Source organism: Sapajus apella, unplaced genomic scaffold, assembly GCF_009761245.1.
Source record: "Sapajus apella isolate SASKATOON/1434 unplaced genomic scaffold, GSC_monkey_1.0 scaffold14, whole genome shotgun sequence".
Lineage (NCBI taxonomy): Eukaryota > Metazoa > Chordata > Mammalia > Primates > Cebidae > Sapajus > Sapajus apella.
In genome coordinates this window covers 19181968-19198021 of record NW_022436954.1, presented here as the reverse complement: position 1 = coordinate 19198021, position 16054 = coordinate 19181968, and the positions used below count along the sequence as shown (strand labels likewise).

General features: G+C 43.2%; 1 protein-coding gene across 1 annotated transcript in view; it reads left to right on the top strand.

The window, feature by feature from the left end:
- Window positions 1-7270: 7270 nt before the first annotated feature.
- EXT2 (exostosin glycosyltransferase 2) overlaps window positions 7271-16054 on the top strand; it is a 162109-nt gene continuing 153325 nt past the window's right edge. The window contains exon 1 of the mRNA XM_032283534.1: window positions 7271-7565. The gene's annotated coding sequence lies outside the window, so the exon portion shown is untranslated. The remainder of the gene's footprint in view (window positions 7566-16054) is intronic.

Sequence of the window (16054 nt, the reverse complement as noted above, 5' to 3'; positions counted from 1 at the left end):
AGACATTCCAACCCCACTGTGAAATTCTTCCCCACACGGAAGCATTCCAAGCCTGTGATGAAGAGTCTCACCCTGACCCCTTAAATAATCTTAGCCTGTAAGAGAAAGTGGTCCTGACCAAAATCAGCCCGGAAGCCCCTCTCAGGTTTATTCTCCAAAATAAATTTATCTTTGACTGTTGAGCTGCTTTTCACGTTTCTCTCTTCTTTCTTTAACACTGCTGTGAACATGGCTGTGCAGTTGTCTCTTGAAGACCCTGCTTTCAGTGCTTTTGGGTATATACCCAGAACTGGAATTGTTGGATCATATGGTAATTCTATTCTTAATTTTATTGAGGAACCATGATACTGTTTTTCATAGCAGTTGCACTATTTTACAGTCCTGCCAGCAGTGCACAAGGGTTCCAGTTTCTCCATGTTATCACAAGCACTTGTTTATGCTTTTGTTGTTGTGTTTTAAGATGGAGTCTTGCTCTGTTGCCCAGTATGGAGTGCAGTGGCATGATCTTGGCTCACTGCAACCTCTGCCTCCCAGGCTCAAGCGATTCTCTTGCCTCAGCCTCCTAAGTAGCTGGGATTACAGGCACGCACTACCTCACCTGGCTGATTTTTATATTTTTGTAGAGATAGGGTTTCACCATGTTGGCCAGGCTACTCTAAACTGTTGACCTCAAGTGATCTGTCCACCTCGGCCTCCCAAAGTGCTGGGATTACAGGCATGAGCTACCTTGCTGGCCTTATGTTTTTCTTATCTTTGGATACGAGACAATATCTCATCCTGGTTTTAATTTGCATTTCTCTGATAGTGATGTTTAACATCTTTTCATATGCTTGTTGGCCATTTGCATATCCTTGTGGGAGATACCTCTATTCCATGTGGTTTCCATATCCTGTTGCTAATGATATTGAACAGGTTTTCATATGTGTATTGGCCTTTTACATATATTCTTTTATGTGGTGTTTGTTAAAGAATTTTGCTCATTTAAAAAATTGCCTTTTTCTTATTGAAGTGTAGGAGTTCTTTACATATTCTAGAAATGAGTCCTTTGTCAGATACCTTTAAATTATCAACATTCATAGTTAAGAAAGTCTAAATTTTATCTTCTTTATTCTCTCCCTGAACATGAAATGACCTCAGAACATTGAGCTCTTACTCCTTTACTTTCATCTCATGTGACATTGTTGACTGATCTATTCATGTCACCTACTTTTTTTATTTTTTATTTTTTAAATGGAGTTTCGCTTTCTCACCCAGGCTGGCGTGCAATGGTGCAGTCTCAGCTCACTGCAACCTCTGCCTCCTAGGTTCAAGCAGTTCTCCTGCCTCAGCCTCCTGAGTAGCTAGGATTACAGACATGAGCTGCCACACCTGGCTAATTTTTTGTATTTTTAGTAGAGATGGGGTTTCACCACATAGGCCAGGCTGGTCTCAAACTCCTGACCTCAGATGATCCACCTGCCTCGGCTGCCCAAAAGTGCTGGGATTGCAGGCATGAGCCACTGTGCCGGACCCCAGTTTTTAAACTTCTAAATTATTTTTCTAGTTTTATAAAGTCAGTATTTGTTTTGATTTATGCACAGTTATATCAATTTCATTGTTTCCTAGCCCTACTTCATTGCAGTACTTCCTTCTGGTTTTAATTTTTTTTCTTCCCGAAATACATTCTTAAGAAGTTCCTTTAGGAAGGATCTATTGATGGAAATCTCTTTCAATTTGTGTTTGTCTAAGATATCTTTACTTTCCTGTTATTCTTCAGAGGTGGTTTTACTGGGTATACAATTATGCATCAACTGTTTTCCTCTCTGCATTTCTACCACGATTTTATGGCTTTAGGTTTTTGTCGTTGAGAAGTCTGCTGTTAATCTCATTATTAGTTCATTACAGGTGATCATTTCTGCTAAATTTTGGAAAATTCTTAGCTGTGATCTCCTTGGATATTACCTTCCCCTCATTTTCGCTATTCTCTCCTTTTAGATATGTGCTGTTTTCTTCTATCCTCTCTCTCTCTTAACTTCTCTCGCCCATATTTAATTTCTTTGTTTCCTGCCTTTCAGATCTACTGTTGTTTCTAACCTACTATTTGACTTATGCATTGAGTTTTCAATTTTGATGTTTATATTTAGTTCATTTTCAGTCTCCTTAGTCTTTTAAAAATATAACATCTCATTTCTTTGAAATGCTTTCTATTTAAGTATTTGAGTGCTATAAACATACTTGTTTTATATTTATATATCATAATTCAATTATATATAATTCTTGAGGGTTAAATTTCTGCTGTTTGTGACTTCTGTTGACTCTTGTTCATAGTGGTTTGCTTCCGCATATGCTTTGTAGTTCTGAATTGTGAGTTTACATTTGTCAGCGTTTTATTTGTCAGAATCCTAGGCAGCTTGTGTCGGAGACATGGGCCTCCAGAGGGGATTTGTTTCCTTCTGTGGGTGTCTTTGGATGCCACCAACCTGGGAATATTTTATGGTGCTCTCTTGGCCTGGTAGTATACATTCAAACCCCAGATTGTCATAAAACTTGATTGCTATGAACTGAATGTTCATCCCCTCCACCACACACACACTTCATTCATATGTTGAAGTCCTAATCCCCAGTGTGATGATATTTGGAGGTGGGACCTTTGGGATATAACTATGTCTTGAAGATGGAATCCTCATGAGTGAGATTAGTGCCCTGACAAGAAGAGACACGGAAAGGTCTTTTTCTTCACCATATGAGAATACAGCAAGAAGGTAACCATCTGCAAACAAGGAGAAGAGCCTTCATCAGGAAGCAAAATTGGCCAGCACCTTGATCTTGGACTTCTCAGCCTCTAGAACTGGGAGAAATAAATTGCTGTTGTTTAAGCCACCCAGTCTAGGGTATTTTTGTTATAGCAGCCTGAACTGACTGAGACATGAGTATTAAAGATCATCAGTGAGACTCTTTCCTTTTTTCTACTCCCTGGACAAGACAGATAAGTTTCTTTGGTGGATGTTGAGCAGATGTCTCCAGTATTCCCTTTTGGGTATAATTCTTTAAGACCCAGCTTTATGGGTTTCTTTGTATCAGCTCCAAACCTTGTATGCCCAAAACAGCTGCATCTTCAATGTCATTTTTATTATTTCAGCTTCATTTTTGACTTTGGATACTTTCTTACTTTTTGTGTGTGTGAACTCAGCTATTCACTTGAGAAGGTATTCCTTATATTTCACCCAGTTAGGTGTTTTCTAGCCTGCCATCCTGCCTGCCAGTGCTATTTTAAGCTGAGCCAACCTAAGATCCCACAGATCAATTATATTATGAAGCCCTTTTCTTTAGAGTATATGCCTCTTGTGGATGAGTTCATGTCCTTTGCAGAGACATGGTTGAAGCTGGAAACCATCATCCTCAGGTAACTGACGCAAGAACAGAAAGCCAAACACCAGATGTTCTCACTTGTAAGTGGGTATTAAACAATGAGAACACATGAACACAGGGAGGAGAACATCACACACTGGGGCCTGTGAGGGGGTTGGGGGCTAGGGGAGGGATAGCAGGGGGCAGAGGGGTAGGGGAGGGATAGCATTAGGAGAAATACCTAATGTAGATGATGGGGTGATGGATGCAGCAAACCACCATGGCACACGTATACCTATGTAACAAACCTGCACATTCTGCACATGTACCCCAGAACTTAAAATATAATTTAAAAAAAGAATATGCATTTTTCCATTTTTTTTTTTTTAAGACAGGGTTTCACCATGTTGACCAGGCTGGTCTTGAACTCCTGACCTCAGGTGATCCACCTGCCTCAGCCTCCCAAAGTGCTGAGATTACAGGCGTGAGCCACCATGCCTGGCCGCCCTTTTCCATTCTTATATACCTCTATTACTCTTGAATAATGTGGGGTTTGGGGTGCCAATCCCCTAAGCAGTTGAAAAATTGTTCATAACTTTTGACTTCCTCAAAACTTAACTACTAATAGCCTGCTGTTGACTGGAAGCCTTGCTGATAATGTAAATAGTCTATTAAACATATTTTGTATGTTATGTATATTAAATATTGTATTCTTATAAAATATTATAAGAAACAGAAAATGTTATTAAGAAAATCAAGAGGAAGAAAAATATAGTTACTGTTCATTAAGTGAAAGTAAATCATCATAACAATCTTCAGCCTCTTCAGCTTCATGTTGAGTAGGCTAAGGAGGAGGAGGAAAGGGGATGGGTCTCGCTGTCTCAGGAGTGGCAGAGGCAGGATAGGTAGAAGAGGTGGAAAGGGAAGCTGGAGAAGCAGGCACACTTGGTGTAACTTTTATAGAGAAAAGTCTTCCTGGAAGTGGACCTGCAAAGCTTAAACCTGTGTTGTTCAAGAACCAACTGTATTTAGAGGAAGTGCTAAATATGGGATTCAGCCCGACACCAGCTATTCCTCCTAACTGGAAACTCACTTTCCCCTGATGACGCTATTTTCCATGAAAGCCATTCCCTTTCTAACCCCAACTTTCACATTTCCTGACTCACTGGGTAAGGGGGTATCTGGGTAATCTTTGCTTTGCCCTGTACCTTCAAATTCAGTAATGCAGTATCTTTCTACAGCTTCTCCTCCTCCAACCACCAACTACTAAGTTGATTTTCTGCCTTCTCAGAAGCCAAGATCTGTCTTCTTCTGTCAAGTGAGGCATGGTGGCTCATGCCTGTAATCTGAGCTATTCAGGAGGCTGAGGCAGGAGAATTGCTTGAAACCGGAGCAGGGAGTTGCAGGGAGCCGAGATCGCACCGTTGCGCTCCATCTTGGACAACAGAGCGAGACTCTATTACAAAACAAAACAAAACAAAAAACTGCAGGTGTAACTAATAGACCAGTCAACAATATCACATGAGATGAAAGTAAAGTAGTAAGAGGTCACTGTTCTGAGGTCATTATGTTCAGGTAGAGGATAAAGAAGATAAAATTTGGACTTTGTTAACTATGAAACTTTCAGGTCCTGGCTTATAATTTATTTCCTGCTCCTCTCTGAAGTCATCCTTGGATACTTTTACATCATGTAGCTTCTAATTTCACAGCTTCTATATTTTCCCATGTCCATTACTTGCATGGTTTCTATACCTAGAAATATAGCCACACTGTGTAAATCACACTGGATTGAAAAACACTTGCTCTTTCTGATTGCTTTACTTTCTTTATTTTTATTTATTGATTTTTTTTGTGCGTGCAGAGATGGGGGGAGGATCTCACTTTGTTGCCTTGGCTGGTCTTGAACTTGTGGTCTCAATCCTCCTGCCTCAGCTTCCCAAAGTGCTGGGATTACAGGTGTGAGCCACTCTGCCCAGCTGCTTTTCCGCCTTTAACACATGCTTATGACTTTCTTTCCCTAGCTGGAATGCCCTTTGCACCTCTCTGTCAAAATCATAAGTATCCTCCAGGATTAACAAAGATATCAACTGTTGATTGAAATCTTTCCAATTGGATGTGACCTCTTTCTTTTTTGAATTCTGTAGCATTTTGTTTATACTCTCCTATGCCACTTTTTACCTTCTGCTTTGAATAATCTTATTGTCTTATTTCTAGGTAGCTCCTCTCAATGTCTAGGCATTCTTTCTCCAACAAATAATTATTGAGCAATTACTATATCCCAGGCATTAGGCGAGTTTAAGGTTATAGAAAGTAAATAAGATAGGCAGTGTTCTTCAAAGGCTATGCCTCACATAGTTCTTTAACATGGCAGATTCTCATTTTATAAAAGAACAAGGGCTTAATTAAAAACATACGTGTTTTAAAGTACAGATAAATATGGAGAAGAAAAAAGAGGTCTTCCAGCCCAGATAGCTACTGTTGACTTATTTAAAAAAGTAAAAACAATATTCCCTGGGATAAGAGAAATTTGGATACCCTTCCACGGGTGATTGTCACTGCTCTCCACCCGTCCAGTTCTCAAATGGGGTGGATGTGTGCTAAATTTTGTATCTTTCGCAAGGGGGATTTGGATTTGGAGAGCAGAGTAATGCTCCCTTGGATGTGGAGAAGCAGAACATGAATGTCTTTTTCCCAGAATGCTCTCATCCCACTCTCCCCAGATCTGTGATAAGCAGGTATTAAATTCACAAAAATATCCCTGGAATCATGCTTGCTGCCGGAAGCCTCAGTTATTATCTAGTCTCAGAATCAGAATCATCCCCATGAATATTTAAGTTGTCCGTGACAACTTCCACCAGATGGCGCCAAAGTACACCTGGGACCAGAAAGGATCTGGATCCTGCAGCCAGACCCACAGCTCTACCAGGCCCAGGGGTCATTTTATTAACCTCTCAACATCGCACTGAATTTAAATTTAAATTTAAATGTAATGTTTTAGACTTCACTTTCTGCTTTATGACCGCGGTTTTACTGTGCACGTATAGTACTAAATCATGTAAACAATACAGAAAGCTACAACACAAAAATGCTGTATCTTTTTTTTTTTTTTTTTTTTTTACAGCGGGACAGGGTCTTGTTCTGTCGTCCAGGTTGGAGTGCAGTGGCACGACTACACCTCACTGCAGCCTTGACCTCCTCGGCTCAAGCAATCCTCCTGTCTCTGCCTCCTGAGTGATTAGGACTAAAAGTAGGTGCTACGATGCCTGGCCAATTTTTTAGTTTTTGTAGAGACAGGGTCTTGCTCTGCTGCCCAGGCTGAACTCAAACTCTTGGGCTCAAGCGATCTTCTTGTTTAGGCCTCCCAAAATTCTGAGATTACAGGGGTGAGCCACCTTGCATGGCCATAAATGCTTCCATTTGTGCCTCGACAAATCCACCTAAAGCTGTTGATTCCTTCTTGCATTCTTTCCAGAAAAAAGTTATACACATGCCTGAGTATAAGCACCTACTTTATATATTTCTCCCTCTTGTTTTTGCATATGCATATTTTACCTAAGTGATCGTACTTGTAGCCTGCTGTTTATGTCTTGGAGATATTTTCTTACCCATATATATTGCACTCTCTCACATTATTCCAGTCGAATCAAATTCCATAATTTATTTCGATTGTATCTAGCATTTGGCTATGATTAGAAAGAATGCTGTCATTGAAATTTTTGACAAACATTGTTGAGAATATCCATAGAACAAACTATACGGAGAGCTTGTTGGAAGGAAGGGTACCAGCATTTTCCATTTAATGGATAGTACCAAATTGCCCTCCAGGAATGTTGTACGCTCACCAGCACTGATTATAATAAAACGTCTACATATTTGTTAGTTTTATAAGCGACGTGTGGTGTCTCCTTTGGGTTTGCGGATTCTTTGTGAATGAGGCTATTTCACTGCGGAGCTCGAGCTTCGCGCGCCTGCCTGGGAAAACACTACAGCGGTGCCCTGACTCCTCCTGTCCAGCAGGGGGCGCGGCCCCGGCCGCTCCCGCATGCGCAGTGCGCTTGGTGTCAGACGCCCCGGAGCCCGGTCGCCTGCCCGGCGCTGGCTGCTGGCTTCCCTAGACTCGGCCGTGGCGGTGGCGGCTGGCGATTCGGCGCGATCAGACCCGGGCGGAGGTGCCCCGCGCCACGCGGCATGAGCCGGTGACCGAGCGCGGGGCCGAACGGGAGGCAGCCGTGGCTGAGGTAAGCGCGGCGCGTCAGGGCGGCGGCCAGGCGGGCGCTGGGGCGGGGGATCCGGCCTCCTGGGGCCGCGGCTGGGTCGGGACCGGGGCGGAGGGTGCGCGGCCGTGGGGTGGCTCGGTGGAGGCCCGTGGGCTGCGAGCGGTCACCCCCCACCCCGCTGGGGCTGTGACAATGACTACCCGCTTTTGGAGCGCTCCGATTTCCACGCCTGCTTCTCCTTGTCCCCCGGCCGCGGCCGCGCCTGCAGCATCTTGGTACCCACCTGTCCACGCCAACCTTCGCCTCCAGTCCGCTCCCTTCTTTCCTCCCGGGACCCGCCCTTTAACCTCCGCCCTCCGCCGTGACCTCTCCCTTCCTGCTGCCACCTTCCCGCCAGCCACAGGGATCTGATTCCTCCCATGGGGACGTCCTGCGCCTCAGGGAAGGGGCTAGGGGCATGTTAGGCCGGGGACTGGGTGGCCCGGGACTAGGTGGCTGGGGACTAAGTGGTCGGGGACTGGGTGGCCGAGGGCATGTTGGGCCAGGGACTAACTAGGTGGCTGAAGGCGTGTTAGACATCGGACTGGGTTGCTGGGGCGTGTGTGCGTGTGGGGGGGGCATGTTAGGCTGGGGACTGAGTGGCTGGTGGCATGTCAGGCTGGGGACTAGATTGCTGGTGGCATGTTAGGCAGGGGACTAGGTGTTCTTGTGGTGCGTCGGGCTGGGGTCAGGGGCATGTTACATAGCTTGGAGACTAGGTGGCCAAGAGCACACTGGTTCTGGCCTTCGCCTTGAAGCCCAGGGGTGTCTGGGGCTTTGATACAGGCAGTGGGAACCAGATCTAAACACACAATTTTGAGAATCAAAGAATTGCTTGGTGTTACTGACTGGGCAGTGCTAATCTAGAAAGGCTCTTGACTTATTTGTGTGAAGATGTGGTCTTGACATATGTCCATTTAAATTCTTCTTGTAAGTCAGGTAAGTGCTCTAAGCGCTTTAACTGGACTGAGTTTGTGACGTGCAGAACTCAAAGGCTGTTCACGGTAATCAAACAGATGATTCCGTTTCCATCATTCACTGTCCCCGACTTAAGCTTCCTGGTTGCATGTGAAGGTATGAATGGATAATTAACTCTGGGGCCAGACTGCCATGCTGTGAATCCTGGCTTTGGCATTTCTAGTTGTGTCATATTGGGCCAGGTACTTAAACTTTCTGTTGTGCTATCCCCATCTGTAAAATGAAGGTAACAATAGCTTGGCTTATACTGCTATTATGATTATTAAATAAGACTATTAAGTGCCTAAAACGGACCTGGCATGTAGTAAGTGCTCAGTAAGTTTTAGATAATAATTATTTAATGATGCACATTGTATTATAATTCTCACAATTAAAAGGTCATGGTTTTTAATTAAAAATAATTTTAGGGGCATTTAGCCATAACATAACTTTAATTATAAAGAATCCTATTGAGTAAGCAATGAATTGTGGTCATTTTTTCCTTTTGCTTATATTTGGTTCCTCTGTTTTTAGGAATGGTTGGGTTAAGATCCAGTGTAACTGTGACCCGGGGAGTTCAGCTGTAAGGACCTTTCTAAAAAGGTGAAGAAGAGGCCAGGTGTGGTAGCGCACACCTGTAATCTTAACACTATGGGAGGCCGAGGTAGGCGGATCACTTGAGGGCAGGAGCTCAAGATCAGCCTGGCCAACATGGTGAAACCCCATCTCTACGAAAAATACAAAAAAAAAAAAAAAAAAAAAAGCTAGGTGTGGTGGCAGACACTTGTAATCCCAGCTACTTGTGAGGCTGAGGCAGGAGGATTGCTTGAACCCAGGAGGCAGAGGTTGCAGTGAGCTGAGATTGTTCCGCTGCACTCCAGCCTGGGTGTCGGAGTGAGACTCTGTCTCAAATAAATAAATAAATAAATAAAATGTAAAGGTTAAGACAAGAGACCGTGACTCAAAACATTGGACTAAGTGGATTGGCTATAACTTGAAGCACCAAGGAAAGGTTATTCAAGCAAATTTTAGGAATAAATAATTCCAGGAACAGAAAATGCATCTCATCCTCACAATAGATGGGGGTTAAAAGACTTTTCCAGTGACTCAGTGCTTGACAGCTAGCCAGATGATTCCAGTGTTTTGCAGGGGCAGGTTTGATGTGTTTCAAGGCGATAAAGTTTGTCAGGCTGAAATTCTTGTTTTGATCCAGGTTATGGTATTGTATGGAATAAACATTCATTAGTAGAAGATTCCTTTCAGTCTGCCGTCTTCCGGGGCTTTTAACTTCTTGGTGGCAGGGAGCAGTCTCATTGGACAGAAAGATTATGACTTCTCTTCTTGGATGATGGTTTGGAGATATTCCATCTCTTTGTGTTTCAGCATGTGAAAACTGTTGCTGGGAGGATGGGTTCTGTGTGTTACAGGGTAAGTTTGGAGTGTCCTGAGTCAGAAGCGCTGTGACTTCGGTCTAGGCTGGCAGTTTTACAAAAGGGGTCCAGTGTAGCACAGGTTTATAAAGGCAGGGGTGGTGAGAGTAATGGTGCTCTTTGGATATGTTTGTGTATGATGGGTGGTGGGAGGGGAGGGTGTTTAGAGATGGGTACAGAAAGTTCAGTCTGTGGAAATATCTAGTCATTCCCCCTCCTCCTTTGGAAATTCCTTCTTATTTAGGAAAGATAATAATCAGAGGTCATCGCATATAATAACTCAAAACTTAGATGCTAAACTGTATGTACCTATGGAGCTGGGAAGGATAGAGACATTTGTTCATTCAACAAATGTTTATGTTTATATTAAATATGTTCTGTTTTCTTTTTTTTCCTTGGAGACAGGGTCTCCATTATCGCCTGGGCTTGAGGGCAGTGATGCAGTTGTGGCTCCCTGCAGCCTCAACGTCCCGTGTTCAAGAAACCCTCCTACCTCAGCCTCCTGAGTAGCTGGGAGTATATTTGTGCACCACTACACTTGGCTAATTTTTTGTATTTTTTAGTAGAGACAGGGTCTCGCTATGTTGTCCAGGCTGTTCTCAAATTGTTAGACTCAAGTGATCCTTCTGCTTCAGCCTTCCAAAGTTCTGGGATTACAGGTGTGTGCCACTGTGCCTGGCTTAAATATATGTTCCAGATTTGGTATTAGGTACTAGGAATACTAAGCAGAGATGAATAACTGATTACAGGAAAAATCACAACCAGTAGAAGAGACAGACTTATACATAACCAATTCATAAAATGTGGCAAGTGCTAGAATGAAGTGTATAAAAGGTAATGTGGGTGCTCCCAGAGAAAATCCTCTCTAAAGCACTGCTTTAGATCCTTTAGATCCTCTCTCTCTAAAGCACTGCTTAGTAAGGGGCATTTCCCCTTTCATTTCTCATCCTTTCCCTCTCATTTCTTTTATTGTTTATTCCACCTCAAGTGCTTGCCATATCTCTCGGCTTTTATTCCTCAGAGTTTGATACAGATGTGTGGGAGTTCACTTAGCTTATGTCAACACACTTCACAAGCGTGGAGGAGTTTACATGTCTGGGGGTGTCCCTCAGCTGTTGTGGAGTGGGCTTTGGTGGTTGAATGATGTGGCTTCCCATCCTCCAAAGGGACAGCTCTGAGGTATGTTCTCTGTGTTTCTCCAGAGAGATCCTAGAAGGACTGGGCGCTGTGGCCTGGCTCAGTCTGGTAACCAGCTCAAGTGTGCACCCTTCTGATTCCTCTCTTTACTTCCTCACTCTGGCTTTCTGGATTCACCTTCTGCAAGCTACTTACACTCAAGTTGTTCTCTCTTTGTTTGGCAGAGCACAGACCAAGATAGTTGGTACTAGAAGTGGCTCTAGAAAGCAGGCTGTGAGATAGAATTGTGAAACTGGAATCACTCACCCTCAGTTGGTACCAAGGACCCCTTTGCTACTAGTATTAATTAAGTGAGGTGTTGGTAACCCGTGGTAGTTTCTAACATCACAGTTGTAGTAAGAATGTCACTGGCAGTGGGTCGCGATGGGACTCAGGTGGAAGAAAAGCATTGGCTAGTACGGTAGCTCTAGCACTTGAGCAGTGTATGGACAGTGGTAATGATAAGGATAATGCAGTTGACTGGCTCTTGTTACCTTCCTTAGAAGCCTTGAAGTAAGAGAATGCCACACCCAGATCAGCCAGATATCAACTCAAGGTACACTGTGAAAGACAGAAGGCTCTGTGGCCGAATCTCCTGCAGCTGGAGGTTAGGCTCTCTTGAAGGTCAGGCCCAGAATTTAATTATATTTGTGGCAGAACTGCAAAGGAAGCTGAATGCACAGCCTTGACAGGTTGCCTCTGCAAAGTCAGGGTGATGGTAGCAAGATGTGAGACCCTGGGACCTGGATGGAGGTATCTGGGTGGAGGCAATGAGAACTTTGAATTCCCAAATTTTCTTAGATCCCCTGTGCCAGTAGAGGTTTGCACCTCTCTGATGCAGAGGACAGCAGTCTCTCCTTGCTTGGACACTGTGCAGAGCTCTTACTTGAGGCAGATGCCTCACCGTATGATCCTTGTCCTCCTCAAGATCTGCCTTCCCCTCCCCTCAGATCTCAGCATTGCCTGAGCGGGAAAGGACAGTTTCTCAAGGAGGTACAGGACCTGGCTAATAGGGACCAAGAGAAACTAGGGAAACATGGTGGGGGTGGGGTGGGGAGAATCTTAGGGTGTTAGACCAAAGAAGGTGGTAGTGGTGGAATATAAAGCTGCAGAGGAGAGAACCTGTTGACAGGGAAGCGTTCTCTCATGATTCAGGATTTGGTGACCTAGCAAGACAGCTGGAGCCAGTCTTGTTTGAGGCTGGGCAGGCTCCTCGAAGCTTGGACACAACAGTGACCCATACCAGTGGTTTGCAACCAGGGCTGATTTTGCCTCCCCAAGGGATATTTGGCAATGTCTGGATATATTTTTGTTGTTGCAGCTGGGGGTTGCTTCTGGCTTCTACTGAGTAGGGATGCTGCTCAACCACCTCTAATGTATGGAAGAGCTCCCTACAAAAAAGAGTTACCTGGCCTAAAACGTCATGGTGCTAATGAAAGTCAAGATACTTTGGACTGCAGTAAATGGGGTGGAGGCATCAGAACTATCTTGGCCGAGTATTGAGGAAGGAATCACCTGCACCTCCTGCCTACACTCCTGGGAGGGCCTGTTCCTTTCACTCTGCTAATATGGAATGCCCAGTGAGGGGACCTGCATTTTTGAGCTCAGTGTTGGCCGTTCTCTGTAGGACAAGATCGACCTTAGAAGATGTTACTGTGGAACTGGGTTCCCAAGTATCAATGAGGATGATAGGATTCTGAAGTAGCAGAGGCCAGATGGTGGCAGTTAACCATCAGAGACAAAGTAGACATAGTGCCCAGAATGAGCAGGAAGGCTGGACTCACAGCTGGGGAATCTTGTCCCACTATGGTGTGAATAAAGCATGGTGTTTCTAAGATGGCAGCTGGCCATGGTGCTGCTTGACCTGTATAATCAGTAAAACAGAAAAAATTAAGAGCTGGCAAGTAGAAGATTGATGTCAGCTGCTACAATGGAAAACTCACTATCTCTTACCTCGTTTTCAGATATGAGCCACTTCTTGGACTCATATCCCATGAATTTCAATTCAATTTCAAGGAGAGGCTGGATCTCTTTCGGGAAAGATCTTGCAACATTCCTGCATGTATAGATGGACATTCTCCCATCCTTCCTCAAGGGAACTGCAGATCTTTATCAGACTAGCTGTTCAGCAAAGAAAATATAATGTGTAAAACTTTATAGGGCTGTTGGGTATAGGGTCCGAGCTGATACCAGTACCAGGCAACCCTCAATCAATAGTGGCTAGGTGTTGCAGATAAATGCTCTAGCCTCCCATTCTGCTTAGGGATCAGCTGTAGTCTAAATGAGCTTTCAGAGGGCCCCTGGTAGCCTTAGGAACCCCTGTGGCACACTGCAGTAACCAGCCGAAGAACACACTCTTTATTGGCTTTGCCCTGTGGCATGTCTCCTTGCTCCCTCACTGTGGCTTTCTGAGATCACCTCCCAAGTAAGTAGACTATTTGCACTCCTATCTTTGTCTCTGTCTTTTTTGGAGGGAGGGGGTGGTGTGTGTGAGGGGACTCAAACTATGATAGCAAGTAAAATGTGATGTTTAAGACTCTAACACAGTGGGTGTCAGCTCCCTCTTCCTTCCAGAGCTTCTGCTGAGGCCTCTTGGGACCCTGGAGTCAGTTCCTGTGGTTCCATGTCTCCTCCAACAATTCTTGGTGGTGTTTGACCCTTACATTTGCCTATGCTGTTGGGTATGAATCTCGTTGTGGTTTTACTTTCCATGACCTTTAATGAGACTAAACATCTTTTTATATGTTTAAGTGCTCTTTTTTCCTTTTCTGTGAAATTCCTGTTTAAGTGTGTTTTCTCTGGTTTTCTGTTTTGTTTTCTTTTTGTTTGTTTTGTTTTCTTATTGCTTCATACAGTTGTTTATTCAGGTTGCAAATCCTTATTGGTTATATGAGCTGCAGATATATTCTTCAGGCTTGCAGCTTGCCTTTTTCCTTCCTTATTGTGTTTTTGATGGAAAATCCTTAATGGTTGGTGCTTTTCGTATTTTGTTTTGGAAATCATTCTCTGCCAGATGTCACTGATATTCTCTGTTGTGTTCTAAATATTTTGTACTTTTTCCTTTTATGTTTAGTTTTAAGATCTACCTTGAATAGATTTTTCTCCCCTTTGGCTGCTTTTAATATTCTTCTTTAACTTTCTTTTTAGCAGTTTGGGTTTGATACATCTAGGTAGCATTTTCTTTGTATAAATATTCTGCTCAGTTTAGCATCTTGAGATGGTGAATTGGTATCTTTTAACATTTTTGAAAAAACTTAACAGAACGTAGTTGGATTATCATATCTGCTTCTACATTCAGTCTGTTGCAGTGTCAAAAGTCATGTAACCTCTGGAAAATGGAAGTGAAAAAAGCAAATGTCACTATTAAACTAGTATAACCCTTTGAAAGGGCCTGGGGTGCCTGAAGCATACTTTAAGCACCGCTGTTCTAAGGTTTTGGTATGATGCCTATGCTAGCTTCCTAAAAGGAGCTTTGGAATATTTCCTCTTTTTTTCTGAACTCTGGAATAATTTATGGAAAATCGGAATTATCATTTCTTGAATATTTGGTAGAACTTGGAAAAATTTCTGGGCCTGGAATTTTCTTTATAGGGAGATTTTTAAACTTTGGTTTGGTTTCTTTAATGTTATAGAACTACTCAGAGTTGCTGTTTCTCCTTGAGATGCTTTTGATAAGTATATTTTAAAATAATTTTTTCCATGCTGAGTTTTCAAATTTATTGGCATAAATTCATTGATATCGTCTTATCTTTTAAATATATGCAGCATTTAGAGTTGTGTTCCCTTTTTCAGGTATTTATTTGCACCTTTTTTTCCTTGAATTCTTGATTAATCTTACCAGAATTTTATTAGTCTGTTTTTATAAAAACAACTTTTAGCCTTATTGACCATTTCTAGTTTTCTTTTTGAATTAATTTCTGTGTTTTATTTATTATTTTCTTGTTATCTTTGGTTTCATTTTGTTGTGATATGTCTTTTTTATAGTTAATCTGCAACTCATAAAAATTTGTAAAGCTCATGTGTGAATACAATTTTTGTTCCCCTAACCTCAGTTTTGTTATACATGGAAACAATATTTTTTAAACTATGAAGGATCCATTATTGGATAGTATAATTGATCTAGTAGGTTATGGCTGTAATCCCAGCTACTCAGGAGGCTGAGACGGAGTTTCGCTCTTGTTACCCAGGCTGGAGTGCAATGGCGCGATCTCGGCTCACCGCAACCTCCGCCTCCTGGGTTCAGGCAATTCTCCTGCCTCAGCCTCCTGAGTAGCTGGGATTACAGGCACGTGCCACCATGCCCAGCTAATTTTTTGTAATTTTAGTAGAGACGGGGTTTCACCATGTTGACCAGGATGGTCTCGATCTCTTGACCTCGTGATCCACCCGCCTCGGCCTCCCAAAGTGCTAGGATTACAGGCTTGAGCCACCGCGCCCGGCCTGGCTAGAATTTTTTAAAAAGCCATAGAATAACAGAATAGAAAAATGGAGGGTTCATTGCATGTTCTGTGGCTAATACTGTATACTCACAGTACCCAGCTGAAATGTTGTCTTGTGAAACTTTATTTCAAGAGTGCAAAGGCAGACGCTATAGGGCCTCTCAAGTCCTGTGCTCAGAAATCCCAGAACATCACTTCAGCCACCTTTTCTTCGTCAAAGCAAATCGTAAAACCAGCCTAGATTCATGGGAAGGGGACATGGATTCTACATTTTGTTTGGAGAAGTGCCATGCAAATTCGGGGGTGGAAAGAATTGTTGGTGCTTGTCTTTGTGAATGAATCTACCACATTGGCCCTTTTCCTCCCTGTCTCCCTTCTCTCTCTCTCTCCCTCTTTCTCTTCCTCTCTCCATCTCTCCTGCCCCATTCCTTTCTTTATTTCTTCCATTCATCTAAATGCAACCATCACC